Here is a 20,929-nt window from a genome sequence, read left to right as displayed (position 1 = left end):
TAAATTCAGAATAACTAATCAAAAGTACTAACTATATAATGGGACCAGGCAATTAACTCAAAAAACAGGAACAAGCCTGAAGATAAGAAACATAAAGTAAGATAAGACTTGACTTAAGTGGTGGGCAACTGATATGTTGAAATTAACACTCATGCTCTCAGTCACTGAAGACCTGAGGTTTGAACTGGCCCATTAATTAAACCTCAGGTGGCTGCCATAGTTAGCAGCAACACTTGAGGAATTTGCAACAATTGGAGGTCGATTCCCTTAAGCTTAAAACTTAACGAAAAGAACAAAAAACAATTTTAAAAGAACTAAAATAGGGGAAGAAAATGAGAAAAGGAAAAGGCGCAGGCAGGGTACCAGCTCATTCACAATCGTGAGTTCCCAAAATCATTTCCTCATAAATAAGAGATTTCCAGTCAGAACCAATAACTTGTTTTAAGAAATTGGGCTTACATTGAGATTTAACTTTTTTTGTCATCATATTGATGTAGTTGAGCATCTGCTTTCTGAAAAATGAAGGAGTCAAATCCAACTCAATGTTCAATCTTGGAATGAGTTTTATAAAAATTCTATGAATATAAAACATGAATGGCTAGGTGATTACAGATAATAAAGCCATTCCAGAAATGCAGGTATTATTTCTAGTAATTTGCAAAAATATAAGGAGGCACAGTGGAGCAGTGGGTACCGTTGCTTTCACACAGATTCAAAATCTTGGCTATGAATACCAAGCCTGACCATTCAGTTAAATATCTTGATTACTTTCCTGTTAACAAATATATTTAAAGCTACTTTATTGCAAACAAATTGGATGAAGCTGAGATGCTTTCCATTTTTTTCACAGTTTTTAGTATGGCTGCACCTTTTAGCTAGGCCTCATATATTTTTTAATTGAAATTTCTATTTTCTATTTAACACTTAATAACCTAAGAATAACCGCTAAAAACTGCTAACTGCTAAGAATAACTGCAGCTAATTTTATCCAAAATTACCAGAGTTCAACAGCTCCAACTTGTAAATGGGATTCAGCAAAAGCCTGATGAGTCAAAATGATTCCACAGACAAAATATGTTCGTTTTTAAAAGATTTAGTAAAAATTCAAAGTAAAACAGTTCACACAAAAAAAGAGAAAATTGAAATAGCAAAAAATCAAAAAAGTTCCTGTTTAAGAGAAGTTCTGTTCAAAGCTTAAATCTTGTTACATTTCCATTTCAAAACAGTCAGAAAGCTGCATGCCTATCCAATTTCTATGTTGAAAATGGGTCTTTTAAGTCCCTGTGTACTGGAACCTGTTCTAAACAACAACTGACTCAATTAACTCACTGTATCTTAGTTATAGCAAGAAAGTGCTATATCTTATGAACTTACAGGGGGTAAAAGGCTATACCATTGTCTATGGCTATGATTAAGCAAACAATAATATGAATTTAACTTAACTTAAAGCATTACTTTCTAAGATTGGCTCTTATATTTCATATACATGTTTATCTCAATCTATAGAAGATTTCATGCGCAAGGCTAATTAAGTCTTGTTATATGTGAGAAAATACTACAAAAACATCTAGAAGATACTAAACTTACATTAACACAAGACTGCAATATTGACATAGTCTTTGACAATCCATATCCAAGTGCAACTGTTGAAGACATACTTCCATTCTTACCCTTTAAACTATGCATTTTTTTTCATTTAGTAGGGTGCATAGTTACTTTATAAAATTGACTAAGAAGGGGTAAAAATAAGAGGGCAGTTGTTACTAACAATCATCATGTTTAAGCTATTATATTCAATTGTACTATATGGCACGAATGAGTGCTCCTTTTCTCAATAAAGAAAAACACACACCTACTGTATTGCCAGATAGATGTACATAAATTCAAGTTAAAGTACTTAATTAATTTCAATAGCTTAATGGGATTCAGAGCCAGGCAGACAATCCTTTACACTTATATAGTAGTTTGTTCATTCATGTATTGTAATTCATAAAATGAAATAAGATTCATTATAATTCGATCAAAGTTTAAATGCCAAAGTAGTGTGTTTGTTGTTATGGATATTGAATATTCTTACAACAGCGATCAAGTTAGGTTATTGTGTCTATGTGATATGTAACAAATATTATGTGAATAGTCTGTGGCTTTAGTTGGTATCCACTACTAGTGATGTGTTGCATGTTGGTCAGACATGCAGGTAAGAATTTCACAGTACTCTGTACACAGATCAAAAAACTTGAACCTGAACCTGATTATGCATGTGTGTTGTGAATATTTCCAAAAGTTACTGAAGGGTGATCTATTTGTTGCTTAGTTGTCATCCTCTTCTGTTTCAATCTCTGCAACCACCATGTGATTACTGTACCTATAAGAGGAGGGTGTGCTACTAGGTTTGTGGCTGAAAAGGAGCTCAAAAGTAGCAGGTATGTGACTGAATATGCTGTTCATAATTTCTGAGTAATTATTCTAAATATCTGATTCTTTGCAAAATAAACTCAGCTGATATAATTTATGACATTGTTCCACTAACCCTAACTATATTTTTTGTAGTTTTACAAAAATGGTTGAGTATGCATAGACGTCATATAAAACACCAAATAAAACAGAGCAGAAAACAAGAAATTAAAGTGTACAAAAAATGTATATACTGAAGGATATACATATACATACTCGTCCATCCTTTTACTCTATTTTTGAGTCTGCTTGATTGAGTTTTGAATTGTGGAGATACACATATCCTATAAATCCAATAAAGACTGTATCAGTGGAAAATGCTATTAAACATTTCACTTTAAAAGTTAAGTTTCTTAATGTCAGATAACAAATGATAGTATCACTGCCCCTACATTTGAGCACAATAGATATGACAAGGATTTACACTTCTTTTTCCTAAAAATAAAACCTTTTTAGCACAGTGAAAGATGTAGGGAAAATTAAATATTAACAAGGGCATTAAATGGTATGTCAGTATTCCAGTCTCAGGAGTCAAGCAATTAGAAAACTCACAACTTTATTTAAGGATGTTACACAAGAGGAGGGACAGTGCAGCAAATTGGCACCATGTTACTTTCAGTTGGCATTGTAGTGATGTTCTAGGAGAAGAAGAAAACATGCATATTGTGTATTGGGTATGAGGAAAGGAAGTCATGACCCTTTTTATTTCTCTTTGCATTATCCAAGCAGGCCACAGTCACTTACATACACACATTAATACTGAGTCAATTTGCAGTTAACAGGTAATCTAACATGTTTTTGGTAAGTTGGAAGGAAATCAAAGTTCCAGGAGAAAAAGTCATATTTAACTTGCCTCCTACAGCTGTGAGGCAGCGGTTCTAACTATGACTACAAGTTGTTGAACAAACAGCATAAAATGGTAGCTATATGACTTTTATGATAATATTTGATGAAAGTCATACATTACACTAACTACATAACCAACCACAAGACAACCCCAAACCTCAGCTTCTCCAAGTGACATGTTACGGCAAACACTTAATGATAAAGTTGAAACACGGACAGATCTTAGAAGGCAAAATAAAAATAGCGCATTAGCAGTTTTCAGGCAATGGGAACAAACGCAAGCAAACCTTTCTTTCATTTAGGAAAGAAAAAATTATTTATATTAGTAAAAATATTGGCTATTGATTTTTTTTCTTTCATTTTTTTCTTAGGTCACTTGCATTGCATTTTGTATAATGAAAACTTTTATTAGTGGTAGGGTCAAAAATAAGCCTGTGCATGTTGGTCAGTTGTAAGCACATTTATAACAATTCAGTGCTTTAAAAGGTATATGGTAATAAAAGCACTTCTTCAGCACCAGTGAGCATGTACTGTATAGATTTTAAAAACACATCTATACACTTCATCTTTTTCCTTTTAAAGAGTCATTAAATAGATTTCCCAATGCAATTCCTTAATCGAGATAAATTGTAGCTAAAACAAAACTGACACATAGCTTACTGATCTTATTCAGCAATGTTTACTTGCAATTTAACTCATCTTGCTATTACTTTGCCTTTAAGAAACAGCCACAACTTTACAAAGATGCCAGTTCTAACATCTGAGATTACCTTTCACCATTGCATATCTCAACTTGATGCCACCCTTGTCATTATTCTACTGACTTTTTAAGGAGGTCTCGGTCAATGATGATATATGATGTCTGTTAAAGTACATCACCATTTTACGCTTCCCCCATCATCAAGCACTAGTATGAATTAGTGTTATATCATTTAGTATTCTGTAATATTTAGCCATAAATTCACCCTTCACTCCCCACTTGTTGTTTCGTACCCATTACCCATCACCCATCTCTTCTTCCTCATTGCACATCACTACTCACTTGTTGTTGTTCACCACAATTTTTTCAGCATGTATCATTCATTACTGCTCTCTTGTTGTTCAAAATGCATCACTGCTCACTTGTCATTCATCACTACTCACATTCACAAATTACAAGTCACTCATCATACATAACTTCAGTTACTACTTATTTGCTGCTGATTGTTACTTTTAATTTTCTGCTTTTGTTAATAAAATAAATGAGTGGAATATTGAATAAAATAGTCAAATTTATTTCTTATGGACAGGAACAGGAGGAGGTATCTAGTGGAACTTCCTCCTTTTTGACATTGGGGATGAAAAATAGTGTTATACACAGTGTTACAGTGTCTCTAGAGCCCTTGAGGTTTCTGAAACAAGGTACTAGTAAGGGGCGCACGATACTCATATTCATGACATATCATGGAATAAACCTAGCTTACTGTAGAGGCAGTGCTGTACAGTAAGATGGGGGCTGAGGGACAAAGAGAGCTCAGTTGACAGCACCAGGAAGTGCTCTTTTTTGCATTGCTTATAGGCTAAGTTCAAGCTATAGGGAACTGCTACGCATGTTTGCAGCTAATCGCCTACCGTTACCATTGTCGAAATACATGACCAGGAATGGATCATGATATAAGTACACAACAAAACACTTACTTATTTAATTTGTAGTAAACATTTTCCATCAAAAAGTAAGGTTACACAATGAGCAACAAGTGAGTAGTGATTACTGATGAGTGATTAGTGAAAAATGATAAATAACACTGAATAATGCTGATAAAATATATGATAAAATGTTAACTGAAAAATGACAAGGTCCCAGAATGATCACTGCACTGCTTTAGCTTATTGTTTTCTACTCACAATCGTTTGAACTGTTCTCTTAGGAGTGTTTTATGAAGCCCCTTCAGTAGTGACATTCTATAAGTTTAGTGTTTCATTCTTGCCTTGTAATCAGCTATACTTGAAAATTGATTCAGTAATTAGCTTTTCTGTATTGACTGTACTGTATATATCTACGCTATTGCTCTGTGAATAATCTTGTATTTTATTTTGTTATTGTGCTTTCAATTGTACCCCTCTTTCTAGTTTTAAGGGTCTTTGGATGGCTTGTTCTGTGAAGTGTGCTTAAGTCTGAAAAATCTGGCATGATTAATTAAAAGAGTCATCATTAGTTCAAATATTTGTGTCTTCCCTAGTAACTGCTCTGCTTTGATTTTGATTTGTGCTGGCTGCAGGGGAGGATGTTTAAAAGCTAGACAGACAATAAAATACAAGTTAAAAAGGTAAGATTGTTGTACAAAATGAAACAGTAATAACAATAGGTCAACATAATACAAACATGTTCAAGGCTCTATTAATGTATATTAAATAAAAAAATTTAACCAGATCCATTGTTGTGTAGTAGTTAAATTTAATTATACTGTGTATACTAAGCCATTTTTAATGTATTAATTTTATGTTAAAGTCTACATCTAATAATAATAGAATCTAAAAAATAATTAATTATTTCATAAATTGCTTTCTCTTGGTCATTTATTATTATCATTATTATTATAATAATGATAATTTTACTCTGGTTTTCCTGGTATATGTTGCAGTGAAACAGAGCCCAGCAACCTTGCACAATGTCCATATAAGCTTATGAAGAAAATGATGCTGGGGCTACAGTGACTACTGAAACATCAGCAGAGCATTCAGAAGAACCATATTTTAAAAATACATAAGTGGCTTTCATCAGATTAGCATGTTGATTGAATTCATAAATTAATTATTGACATTTTGCCAAATTAATAATTTAATATACAGTATAGACATGAAGCAGTGTGACTTTTTTCTTTCTTATTCATGATTAAATATTTCTAACATCTGAAACGTCATTTATGTATTGGGAGATTATTTTTGCATTTTATATCTTCTTTAAGTGGGATTTAAGAGTACAGTGGGCTGTATTTCTGTACCATAAAAACTTAATTTATTAATGGCGGTACAAGACACTCTGTGCAACTGAAGTAACTAACAGAGGGAGATCCAGTGAATGGCAATGAAGCTGAAATATATTATGAAGATCCTTCTGCATCAGAGATTTCCAGTTCATTTTCTTCCCTCACTTACTATGTTGTTCTGTATGATTTAGCAGCTTGTGCTGTTATACACACACACACACACACACACACACACACACACTCACATACATACACACTTACCTGTCACTTTATTAGGTGCACCTTGCTAGTACTGGGTTCAACCCTCTTTTGCCTTCAGAACTGCAGTAATTCATCGTGGCATAGATTCAACAAGATATTGGAAATGTTCTTCAGGGATTTTGGTCCATATTGAAATGATAGCATTACACAGTTACTGCAGAGTTGTCAGCTGCACATCCATGAATCTACCGTTCTACCACATCCCAAAGGTGCACTACTGGATTAAGAAATAGTGAATGTGGAGACCCTTTGAGTACAGTGATCTCATTACATGTTCAAGAAACCAGTTTTAGATGATTTTAGCTTTGTGACATGGCATGTTATCCTGCTAAAAGTATCCATTAGAAGATGGGTACACTGCGGTAATAAAGGGATGGACATGGTCAGCAACAATACTCAGGTAGGCTGCAGTCATTAAACAATGCTCAGTTGGTACTAAGGGGCCCAAAGTGTGCCAAGAAAATATTCCCCACACCGTTAATTTGAGTTAATACTGCCCCTCTATCAGCTTGAACCAGTCTTGCTATTCTACTCTGTCCTCTGGCATCAACACATTTTTTTCGCAAAGAGAACTGCCACTTACTGGATATTTTCCCTTTTTGGACCATTCTCTGTAAACCCCTGAGGTTGGTTGTGCGTAAAAATCCCAGTAGATCAAATACTCAGGCCAGCCCGTCTGGCACCAACAACCATGCCAAGTTCAAAGTCACTTAAATCAACTTTCTTCCCCATTGTGTGGCTCTGCTTGAACTTCAGCAGGTCATCTTGACAATGTCTACATGTCTAAATGCATTGAGTTGCTTCCATGTGATTGGATGATTAGATATTTGAATTTACAAGCAATTGGTGAACTTAAGAAATTGTCCAGTGAGTGTATAATGTATATATGTCTTTAGTATCAATTTGTCATTTGTGTTAGTTTTGTATTAAAACATTATCCCAAATAGCCTACAATCTCATAATCATACATACATAAGTTTTGTAACTTGCTTCATCTAAACCCAGGGGTGTGGGGGGGGGGGGGGCAGGTTGATCCTGGCATCACCAGGTACAAGTTAGAAAGGACTCCACTTCATGGCAGGACCCAGTCTTTTATATGCCCATACTCACATGTGGTCAAATTAACATTGATAATTAATCTAACCTGCAAGTCTTTAGAGATCTCCAGAAGAAACATTAAAATTCAGCATGGAAAATCAGCAAGCATTGGATTCAAATTCAAGACTGGATATGCAAGGCAACAGCACTATTCAGTGTAATATTAGAACATCAGAATAATCCAGATGAGAACAGGCCATTCAGGTCAACAAAGCTAGTCCTATCCACTTAAATCTTCTAAAAAAACAGTCTAGTTTTGAAGATCCCTATAGCCCTATTGTCTAGCACCACGGTTTTCAAACTGTGGTACGCGTACCGCTGCTGGTATTTCAAGTCATGCCAAGTGGTACTCGTGTGGTCCTTGTAATGTTTGTGCAAAATTTACCCTTAACAAGTATCTAACCCTGTCCCCATGTTCTTGATTAGCTCATTTTAAAATAACCTCGATCCACTGTACTAATTCCATTCATAATTTTAAACACTTAAAACATGTCATCTCTTAACCTTCTTTTGCTTAAAATGAAAAGGCTTGACTCTTTTATATTCTTTTGTTATGCAAAATTCAGCTTTACTGGCTTTCCCAAAAAAAAACTCATTGTCACAAATTACCAAGTTGGTATATACAGTAAGCACAGTCAAATTTACTTATTTTGGATCCCTAATAGTTGTTACACACTATTCAGCATTTGTGAATGTTTAGATTACTCATGTCTTGGCAATTTAATGCAAATTTTAAATATTTTAAAGTCATTTATAATTTGTACACGATTTCTGGCATACATCTTCTGTAACTTCCATTTTATACAAATATTAGAATGTATCCTTATATTAATAACACATTTTATCAAAATTGTACGTAGTTTTTATGAAACCTTAAATGGGAACTGTGGATTTTTTGGTTTTTATTCCTGATTCTCACCTAATTGTTAAAGTATAATTTGTGCCAGTATCTAACTAAAATAATTTTAGCCTACATGAAAATAGATTTAATCAAAATTTATATTTCAGTATAAATTATTTCCAACAATAATGCCAAATTAGTTCATTATTTCATCAATTCATGTACAGTATGCCTTATATTGAATTTGAGTAACTCAAAGTTCAACATAAGTCATATCTGAAATGTTTTATACATAATTTGACCAGGGCGGCATGGTGGCACAGTGGGTAGTGCTGCTGCCTCGCAGTTGGGAGATCTGGGGACCTGGGTTCGCTTCCCAGGTCCTCCCTGCGTGGAGTTTGCATGTTCTCCCCGGTTTCCTCCCACAGTCCACAGATATGCAGGTTAGGTGGATTGGCGATTCTAAATTGGCCCTAGTGTGTGCTTGGTGTGTGGGTGTGTTTGTGTGTGTCCTGCGGTGGGTTGGCACCCTGCCCGGGATTGGTTCCTGCCTTGTGCCCTATGTTGGCTGGGATTGGCTCCAGCAGACCCCCGTGACCCTGTGTTCGGATTCAGCGGGTTGGAAAATGGATGGATGGATGGATAATTTGACCATTGATGGTGCTTGGAAAACCGGGAAGGAAGACTATTTATTATGAATTTAAATCCAGACATGCAGGATAGGTTTATTTGTCTATGGTATGTTTTTTTCAAGGCATAGGCCTTTGCTCAGTCTCTCTGTGTCTTCTCTTGAGAAATATTTTCCTAACAGGTTAAGTGAACTGTCAACTGTATGTCCAAATTGAGCTGAGGCAGTGAACAGGGACTCAACATTGAAAATTTGGAAAGCTACTTCTAATTTGAGTTCTGCCCTTTATAACAGCCTCAGACAAACTTTCATATTATTTTTGGTCCTCCTTTATTCATCCTTGAAGTCATGTGACCCATACCGGAATTTCTTATCCATGATTTCTGACCTTTCTTGGCTAGCCTGACAGTTGGAGATACCCAGCTTCCCTTTTTGGTTCTTTATTGCACCTCTGAAAAGTGAACAGAACAGACTATTCTGAGGTTTTGGCCACACTAAATTTAAGTTCCTTATTAGTAGCTGAGCTATAAATTAAAATACATATATAAAAAGTAAACTGTTCCAAGACCAACTGAGCACTTTTTCTAAAACATATGATTTTTATGATTTTGTATCTGCATCATAAAAAATATAGGAGGCAGGAATATTAGAAACATGTCTATGGGCTACAGAGATAATATTAAAAAAGATAATATTAGATACAAAATTTATATATGATATAATATATTATATCATATATATTAGATACATTATGTATGAATAACGAGCTCTCTTCAGGAGAAAAATGCTCAAAAACCTATACATTTTTGATAAATAAAGACCTTTGCTAATAAAAACTAAACAAATGTCAAAAATGTCTTTAAAGGCCACACAGTCACCATAAAAAACCAAGCAATAAAAATAGCAGTGCTGCACAACATTCATTTAAAAGTATGAAATACTTTTGTTTGCATTTTAAATAACTATAAATGCTATTTGTAGAGCATTTTTTTCCCCAAAGGGTAGGCCGTGTTTGGTAAGACATTTAAAAAACAATGAACCAAAGTTAATTTTTAAGACTGCCAGATTGCTTGTCAAACATTGTGGCATATTACCCTCAGCTGACATCCGTAGTGCTAATAAAATTTTCTGCCTCTGTCTATTTTTGAATTATTAATTTAAATGCTTTTTTTCACATATGTATGTGTTTGAGATAACTGTAATAAAGCTTTAAAAGAATTCTGCCTTCAGTCTTCTACAGCTTTCTTTGGCAGCCCAGGCCCACCTAGGTTTGGGAGTTTAAGTATGAACATAATAATAGGCCTTGACCGTTTCTAAATCAGCTGTTGCCTTGAGCTCCACATAGAAGGACATTGAAGAAAGTAGTATTAAACCTTGTGGAGTGCATCCTAATTGATTAAATTACAGAAGCTAAAAGTGATAAGAATTAGTCAGAGGAATTCTTCCTATAGGCTGCTACATTTTGGTAGACTTTTTTTTTAACTAAGGAAACCACCTTTGGAAAGAAATTGAATGTCATCATGACCCAGAATAGTTAGTGAAGACGTGAGGGATAATTAAAACAAAAGGAAGATACAGTGCCCTTCACAAACTACAGAGGCTGTGATGCAACAACAGGAGATCTGAGTGCGCCGCTAGCAGAGGAGCTAAATTGCTTCTTTGCTCACTTTGAATCATCACAACAGCAGCACTCACCTGCTCCAGCCCTGCTCCCACCCTTACCGGGTTCCTGCACTACTCCATTCACTGTAAAGGGGCACGATGTCAGACGGGTGCTCCTGGCAGTGAACCCCAAGAAGGCTGCCGGCCCAGATGGAGTGCCTGGTAGGGTGCTCAGAGCGTGTGCCCACCAGCTCACCTTTATCTTTACCAAAATCTTCAACCTCTCCCTAGCCCAGGTAGTCATTCCATCCTGCCTAAAATCAGCCATAATCATTCCAGTGCCGAAGAAGTCTCCCATCACCAGCCTAAATGATTATCGCCCTGTGGCCCTCCCTCCAGTAATCATGTTGTGCTTCGAGAGACTGGTTCTCCAGCACATCAAGGACTATCTCCCCCAAGACTTAGATCCCTACCAATTCGCATATTGCACGAACAGATCCACAGAAGACGCCATTGCTGTAGCTCTCCACTCTGTGCTGAGCCATCTGGAGCAGCTGCAGAGCTACGTCCGGATGCTGTTAGTGGATTATAGCTCAGCTTTCAATACAATCATTCCTGATATTCTCATCAACAAACTGGTCACTCTTGGCCTCCCCCCTCTCACATGTGTCTGGATAAAAGACTTTCTTACCAACCGGCTCCAGACTGTGAGACTTGGACCCCACCACTCCTCCATTCGCACAATGAACACCGGTACCCCGCAAGGCTGTGTGCTGAGCCCCCTTCTGTACTGTCTCTACACCCATGACTGCAGTCCGGCCCACAACAACAACCTCATCGTCAAGTTTGCTGATGACAACACAGTGGTCGGACTCATCTCAAAGGGAGGCGAGGCATCTTACAGAGAGGAGGTCCTGAAGTTGGCAGCCTGGCGTTCAAAGAACAATCTGGCTCTGAACACCAGGAAAACCAAGGAGTTCATTGTCGACTTCAGGAGGCACAGCACCGACTTAGCCCCCCTTTACATCAATGGCGAGTGTGTGAAGAGGGTCCATACCTTCTGGTTTCTTGGCGTCCTTATCTCCGCTGACATCTCCTGGACAGACAACATCACAGCAGTCATCAAGAAGGCTCAGCAGCGGTTACACTTCCTGAGGGTCCTCAGAAAGCACAACCTGGACTCCAACCTGCTACTGACCTTCTACCGCTCGTCCATCGAGAGCCTGCTGACGTATTGTATCACAGTATGGTACGGCAGTTGCACCATGACAGACAAGGAGAGGCTTCAGCGAGTAGTAAAGGCAGCACAGAAGATTATTGGCTGCCCTCTCCCCTCCTTGATGGACATTTACACCTCCCGCTGCCTCAGCAGAGCAAAAAACATCATCAAGGACAGCTCCCACCCTGGCTCTGATCTGTTTGACCTGCTGCCCTCAGGGAGGCGCTACAGGTGCATCACAACAAGGACAAACAGACTCAAGAACAGTTTTTTCCCAAAAGCCATAACCATTCTAAACTCACACATGCACTGTCTACACAGTCTAAGCCCCAACCCCTGGACTTCCTTCTATCCATCAACTGTGCAATATCCAATATCTAAATGCTACTGAATAATAACTGTGTAATATCTGTATACTGTACAATATCATTACTCTCAGGGTCCAACATCCACTACTCACTGCACGTGATCATCATTATTGTGCAATATTTAAATTATGTGCAATAACCCAATAGTGCAATAATTATTTATTCTTTCCAGCATTTAAATAATGTGCAATAACCCGATTAGTTATTATTCTTTCCATTTGTATATAGCATCGCAGAACTTTTTTTGCAACTTTTTGCACCATTTGTTTATTTGTTTATTTACTTGTTGTGTTCTACATATGTCTGCATTGAAGGAGCTGCTTTTAATCTCATTGTACATGTGTATAGTGACAATAAAAGGCATTCTATTCTATTCTATGCTAAGACAGGAAATCAAACATTAAGGTAACATCTTTAAATATCCTGTGTAGAAATTCCACTGGCAGATATACAACATACAGATGGGTCTTAGGTTAAGGCAGTCTCGACAATCCACAGATAGAAAGGAGCAAATAGAACTTCATCCATCCATCCATCCATTGTCTCCCGCTTATCCGAGGTCGGGTCGCGGGGGCAGCAGCTTGAGCAGAGATGCCCAGACTTCCCTCTCCCCGGCCACTTCTTCTAGCTCTTCCGGGAGAATCCCAAGGCGTTCCCAGGCCAGTCGAGAGACATAGTCCCTCCAGCGTGTCCTGGGTCTTCCCCGGGGCCTCCTCCCGGTTGGACGTGCCCGGAACACCTCACCAGGGAGGCGTCCAGGAGGCATCCTGATCAGATGCCTGAGCCACCTCATCTGACTCCTCTCGATGCGGAGGAGCAGCGGCTCTACTCTGAGCCCCTCCCGGATGACTGAGCTTCTCACCCTATCTTTAAGGGAAAGCCCAGACACCCTGCGGAGGAAACTCATTTCAGCCGCTTGTATTCGCGATCTCGTTCTTTCGGTCATTACCCATAGCTCATGACCATAGGTGAGGGTAGGAACATAGATCGACTGGTAAATTGAGAGCTTCGCCTTGCGGCTCAGCTCCATTTTCACCACGACAGACCGATGCAATGCCCGCATTACTGCGGATGCCGCACCGATCCGCCTGTCGATCTCACGCTCCATTCTTCCCTCACTCGTGAACAAGACCCCGAGATACTTGAACTCCTCCACTTGGGGCAGGATCTCGCTACCAACCCTGAGAGGGCACTCCACCCTTTTCCGGCTGAGGACCATGGTCTAGGATTTGGAGGTGCTGATTCTCATCCCAGCCGCTTCACACTCGGCTGCGAACCGATCCAGAGAGAGCTGAAGATCACGGCCTGATGAAGCAAACAGGACAACATCATCTGCAAAAAGCAGTGACCCAATCCTGAGCCCACCAAACCGGACCCCCTCAACACCCTGGCTGCGCCTAGAAATTCTGTCCATAAAAGTTATGAACAGAATCGGTGACAAAGGGCAGCCCTGGCGGAGTCCAACTCTCACTGGAAACGGGTTCGACTTACTGCCGGCAATGCGGACCAAGCTCTGGCACCGATCGTACAGGGACTGAACAGCCCTTATCAGGGGGGCCGGTACCCCATACTCTCGGAGTACCCCCCACAGGATTCCCCGAGGGACACGGTCGAATGCCTTTTCTAAGTCCACAAAACACATGTAGACTGGTTGGGCAAACTCCCATGCACCCTCCAGGACCCTGCTAAGGGTATAGAGCTGGTCCACTGTTCCGCGACCAGGACGAAAATCACACTGTTCCTCCTGAATCCGAGGCTCGACTATCCGCAAATAGAACTTAATCATTTGAATTTGAATTTGAATTAATTTGCACCCAATGACTTATAAAAGAAGCAGATTAGTTTTGAAATGAATGAAGACTTAGCAACTGTCATTATCTCTGAGGAACAGCAAAGTACAGTGTATACTCAGTCACCATTTTCAATTATTTTGTGCTTTCATTCACACATCTCACAAATATTTGTTAGTGGTGGATGTTTGTGAAAACAATATATTTTTATGATTTAAGGTAGTTTAATAGTGGTTAACTTATTACAATACAAATAAAACATACAGAATTTTTGAAAAACAACAAATATATCTGAATACCTCAAGTTAGCATTTTCACTTGACAAGCAGAGCCAAGCAGAGGTTGTGTTGATCAAACTTGCACAAAGCGGCACCCGTAAGCATACAACCGTAGTCGTACAGAACTGAATAATGTCTTTCGGCTGCTCCCGTTAGGGGTTGCCACAGCGGATCATCTTGTTCCATGTCTTTCTGTCCTCTGCATCTTCTTCTGTTACACCCATCACCTGCATGACCTCTCTTACCACATCCATAAACCTTCTCTTAGGCCTTCCTCTTTTCCTCTTGCCTGGTAGCTCTATCCTTAGCATCCTTCTCCCAATATACTCAGCATCTCTCCTCTGTACATGTCCAAACCAACGCAATCTTGCCTCTCTGACTTTGTCTCCAAACCTTCCAACCTGAGCTGACCCTCTAATGTACTCGTTCCTAATCCTATCCATCCTTGTCACACCCAATGCAAATCTTAGCATCTTCAACTCTGTCACCTCCAGCTCTGTCTCCTGCTTTCTGGTCAGTGCCATCATCTCCAACCCATATAACATAGTTGGTCTCATTAAAGTCCTGTAGACCTTCTCTTTCACTCTTGCTGATACCCGTCTGTCACAAATTACTCCTGTCACTCTTCTCCACCCATTCCACCCTGCCTGCACTGTCTTCTACACCTCTCCTCAATAATCCCAGTTAAACTGTACTTATACCAATTATTTAAACTTACTACTCTACAGTTAATGAGATTTGACCAATCACCATTTGTTTATGATGGAATAATATTTGCTAGCTTCAAATCGTTAGGAATTTTCCCTGTGTGCAATGGTTTTTGACAAATAATCGTCAATGTTTTATCTGTACACTTATTAACCTGTTCAAGTACTGTAGGGTAAATGTTATGTGATTCCCATGATTTGTTAGATTTCAACCTATTTAATCAATGCAGCACTCAGCCACCATTTTCAAATCACTGCTGACAAGATGCATACATGCCCTTAGCTCAGGATGTGCTTTGCTAAAAAAAAAAATGCAAAAACCCTTCTATAAGGAAAAAAGTACCACCCTTCATTTTAGTGGCAGCCAAAATATATATTTTAAGAACAAATGCTGTATATTAATCAAGCCCCATACAGAATTAACACACAGCACTCAGCTTTCAGTAAAGTCCACCAAGCATTGATGATGTTAGCACGCAGTATACACACTGGATATCATTAAAGCCAAAGCTCCTGTGCAAATGCAACCTTTGACTTACATACAAAAGTGGGTTATACATGTATGCAGGACCCATCTGTAGTTAGTTTAGAAAACCTCATGCCATAACTGTTTCAGGGTGAATTTTAATATATGTAGATAACCAATTCTACGGTAAAGTAATTTTGACATACAATTATGGAATGAACAAAACATATTCATGACTACACACTGTTATTGCTTAAGGTTTAACTTTCTGTAGTGCCAGAGAAAGGGAATTTGTCAGCCAAATATGGAAAGCAAATATTGCCTTTAGTGAGTTAGTAGTGAGGAAAAGGTTTACAAAATGGTAAAGCTGTGCAATATAATTAAATTGTACAATTATTCTTACTGAATAATACTTTCGTGTGACTGCAGGATCTATAAAACCTGGGCTGGCCTCCAACTTGGAAAAAAAAAAAAAACTGAAGAACAGGTGACTGATTTTGCTATTGTACTATGAATTGCAAGTACTTTTTCTATCATATATCATGTATCAGTCCTGAAAGGAAAAAAAAAGCTTTAATGGAGCAATTTGCTGGATTTTACAAAGTTTAAAAAAATGAATATCTTTAGGTAGCTATAGATATTTAATTCAGTAAGGACAGTAGCTAAATTAAACCAGGCGAATACAAAAGGCTGCTAATACAGCTGTAACCCATTTGATGGAGAGCTATGACATGTCTTAGTAGTGAATAGGAGACTTGTGTTTTCAGCAGAGCTTCATTCCATTCCCTATAATTATGGAGGTAAAAGATTTGACAGCAGTGTGGAACATGGGAAGAAAAGTAGGGAACAAAATTATATGGAAAAACGTATTGTACTATCTTGTGAGCTTCCAATGGCTGAAAAAAACAGAATGAGTGTTTCCTATGAGTGAAAGCCATGAGGAAATTCAACATGAAATCCCCTTGATTTTTCTTTTTGCAGCAAATAAAATGCATATTTTATAAAGAAATTTTCAGACTTATTGTATGTAATAATAATTGACTATGACAGGCTCTTAAGTGTAGGTGATTTCAATTTTCACACAGATAACAGTGTGAACTTACTGCACTCTTAGAAGATATTATGAGTCCATGTGTACACTTTTAATAAGCCCTATGAATACTGTATTTAACATTCATGGACCCTTTAAGAATTTTTTTTTATTAAATTGATATCAATGTTTGAATTATAATTAAATCCACCACTGTACTTTTTTGAGCCACGGCAAATATCTCTTTTCATATCAGCAGCCCTGTAAATTTCTGTATGTTTATGCGTGTATTTAACAACTGCAAGTCTGTTCACTTCAGGATTTTTTTGCACATATTTCACCACAGATTTTTTTTATGGATTTTGAATGATATTGCCTGTATACCTAATATAGCAGTTAAGTTTTCCTGTTTTATTAGTACCGTTTTGAGATAATTCACTCACATCAAATAAGCTAGAGAATGTATTAGATTGTGATGTTTACTGATGGAAACAAATTTGAGTTTGAGCAAAATCAACAATAGGAATAGGTTCATAAACATCAAAATGACCTCTGCATAAAGCTCCTGAGAAGCATGATCTTTTAACAAGCTGTTTACCCCAAATTTAGTGAATAATACCCAATTTTTCTCAACTTCAAATACACTTGTAAAAATTTGTTATGCAGCAAACAATTTGCAAAAGGTAGTGTAGGTTGAGGTATTCTGGATATCATTCATATATGTTACAACATCATTTAATTGTCTTCATTAGTGTTATATGAGAAAAGTTTGTATTGTTCCTATCGTCTCACTACAATTTAAACAATTTGATGACAAATTTCTAAACCTAATGCATTTGTACACTATTCACACAGTGATCGACAATAAAATCAGCAATTTCCATCCACCTTACATGTATTAATAATAATAATAATAATAATTCATTACATTTATATAGCGCTTTTTATACGGTGTGGAATTGGTACTTTATTAATCAAAGGAATTCCATTTTAACTGATCAATACCAATACTCAAATTGAAACAGGAGTTGTGTTTTGAAACATGTTTTTTTAGCAGACGTTCACTCCTTCCTTCCACTTCACAGCTCCTTCTGCGTGGCACATGCCTTTTTCTTGTCTAAGACACATCCACTTCTTGTGGTGTTAGTCCATCCTAATTGTCACACGTGCACTTAGGAGGCAGTCAACAAGCCCGGAGGTGAGCGATATATTGTCTGACGAGGGGTTGAATTGTGGCACTGATATCTCTCTCTCTACATTTACAGAACCAAGGAGGAAAAATAATAATCCACACTCACCAACAACAGTCCCAATATTTGAAAATGGCTCCGCAACTTCTTCTGAGTTGATGTCACTTCTGGCCAGTCCTGATGACATCAGTTCCATCCCCACAATAATGACGTCACTTCCGGCCAGTCCAGATGGCGTATCTTCCAGTCCCTCAGTGATGACGTCACTTCTGTCCCTTCCAGAAGACATCACTTCTGTTACCAACTAACTTCCTGCCAACTCATTTCCTGTAGCCATTTTCTCTATATAAACGAGCATGTCAGCACTGTTTGTCATCGAATGTTTGATTCATTTCAATTCGCTTTGACCAAATTTGATCCAGACATTATACGGGGCAATTCCCCAAAACTTTCCAATGTTTTGATGAACTTTATTCTATCACACAGTATTATTAGGAGTAACCAGATCAGACTATTGAGATCAAACTTCCAACATGATTATTTAGATACTATTGTGTATATTACATTTCATGTAAACATTGTACAAAGTTATATATTTGGTGAAACACAAAATAAATTAAGATTAAGACTCCAACAACACCTTACGAATATTAGGACAAATAAACTAATACACCTTTAACTACACACTTTAATTACATAGTCACTCAAAGCTTAAAAATAGCACTTTTGGAATGTAATCCACAATGGACAACAAGAGCCAGGAGATACAATGAACAAAAATGGATCAGCAAATTAAACACAGTATATCCAAAAGGATTTAACTTAAAAATAAAAGCAACACAATAGTACAAGATAAATATAAATACTTAGTTGGGAAATAAGTAGATGCCTGTGATTGCCAGGCAGACTAGCCTATCTTTCAAGAGCCTGTAGTTTGGTTATACGGACACTTCCCTACTGAGTATAATAAACTATAAAGGAACATGCATCCCTTAAAAGACTTTAAAAAATTCTTCATAACATATTGGAATTGGTTGATACATGCACATCAATTCCAAGGAAAGCTTAATCCTTAAAAAGTTGGAACCCTTGGCCTAATCTTAGAAAAGAGGCCCAAACCTAAAAAATGTTTTGTTTTCATGCCTAATCTTAAGATCTCATTATAAGACATGTCCTACTCTATAACTAATCTTATTAATAGTATGCCATGTGCTTAAACTTACTGCACAGATACAATAACACATACTTATACCTAAACTTAATAAGTTTGTTCTTTATGCCTAACCTTAAAAATTCTACTATAACATATACCCAACCCTATACTTAATCTTAAAGATTGTACATTATATGTCTAAACTTAAAGGCCTATATTACAACACAAGCCTAAACCTAAAAATTTGGAACCCTTGGCCTAATCTTAAAAAAGATGCTTAAACCTAAAAAGTTAAGATTTCATGCCTAATGTTAAAATTACATGCTAAGATACATTTACTTTATGTTAATAATAGTATACCATATGCCTAAACTTAATGCACCTACAGTATATAATAACACATATTTATGCTTAAACCTAAAGACTCTGTACTTTATGCCTAATCTTAAAGAGCCTACTATAACACATATCCAATCCTATGCCTAATCTTAAAGATGATATAGGCCTTTAAGTTTAGGCCTATAATATATCATAACAGATGCATAAACCTAAAATTCGGAACCTTTGGCCTAATCTTAAAAAAGATGCCTAAACCTAAAAAGTTTTTATGTCTCATGCCTAATCTTATAATCATATGATAAAAGGAAGGCCTAAGAGAAGGTTTATGGATGTGGTGAGAGACGACATGCAGGTGGTGGGTGTGACAGAGCATGTGGGTGTCTTGATCAACGCAGTCTGCCATCTTTCGTTTGCCACACTGAAAGGATTTTCACCGGACGGAAGACATAATCTTCCGCCCGGCAGCTTCAAAGTGTTGGCCGTAGGCCCATCGTTATATTCGGGTTGCTCCATGTGCAGGCTCCTTTTCTAGATCCAAACAAGGACAGGAAAGGACTCAAACCCCACCTTCAAAAATACAGGAATAGCACAATGCCTACATACAGTTCTCATTCTCCCAACATGGATAGTGTGCTGACAGAAGACAGAAATATACTAGTCTGTGTTTAGGCTGACTATTCAATTCTCCAGTTGTCTTTGGCTCTCTAGTCCTGTGCTTGGCTCGGCAATTCTAAATGAAGACGCTGTGCCCCTGTGTACCATACTTGGTCTGCCTGTATGAATGAGTCCATAACAGTGGGCACAGAGAACAGTGACATTAAAGTTAATAACAAAACCTACTAAAACAGTTACCCTGAGAACTTGGCCTGCCGCTGGACACTCAATAAAGAGCAGGATACAAAAATAAACTGAATTGAATTGAAAAAAATGGAATTGATTTGCATCAGTCCATCATTTATCCTTCACATAACATATAAAACATCATATATATTTAATACAACTAATCTGTGTATTTAAGCAGGAAATTTTATTGTATATAACATTATAAATTACATTTTCCAAGAACAAAAACTGAATCTCATAATGAAGGAAACATATGTTTTGTGCATATACTACTCTAAATTATGAAAATCAACTGAAAAAAATGGGTCAATTCAATGAAAATACCAAAGTATGAAAAATCATTTCCATGTCTAACAAAAATGCTTCAAAAAATCTGCTACCAGATTTAGAAACTTTTTTAATAGGCAAGTTTTAGCACATGTCAATACAAACCATATCTTCCTTTTCTAACTTTAAAAAACAAAAATTCTTAATAGCATTTACTTTTTTGCCTGTTTTAAGGCAATGATTATGTTTGTCATGTTTAAAGAAAAACTTGATTGATTCTGGCATTTATCTTATAATTTAACTAGTAATCTAGGCCTAACAGTGACCTTCAGATAATTGATTCACTTAATATACACCTTACGGTTATTACAAGCTGTTTTAGATATTAAGCATTTCTAATTAAGTTAATTCTGAAAATATTTTTTCTAAGAGTAAAAGAGAATTACTTATCAAATTGCTTATAATGGCAAGATGGTTGTCTGGGTAAATAGCACCCTAAATTAAGGGTGAAAAGCTCCACTGGAAATCTCTAGAAGAGTGACACAAACAGAAATAGAGCAACTAGACATGCCAGTGTGGGGAC

This window comes from Erpetoichthys calabaricus, chromosome 4 (genome assembly GCF_900747795.2).
Source record: "Erpetoichthys calabaricus chromosome 4, fErpCal1.3, whole genome shotgun sequence".
NCBI lineage: Eukaryota > Metazoa > Chordata > Cladistia > Polypteriformes > Polypteridae > Erpetoichthys > Erpetoichthys calabaricus.
Note: the sequence above shows the minus strand (reverse complement) of the source record.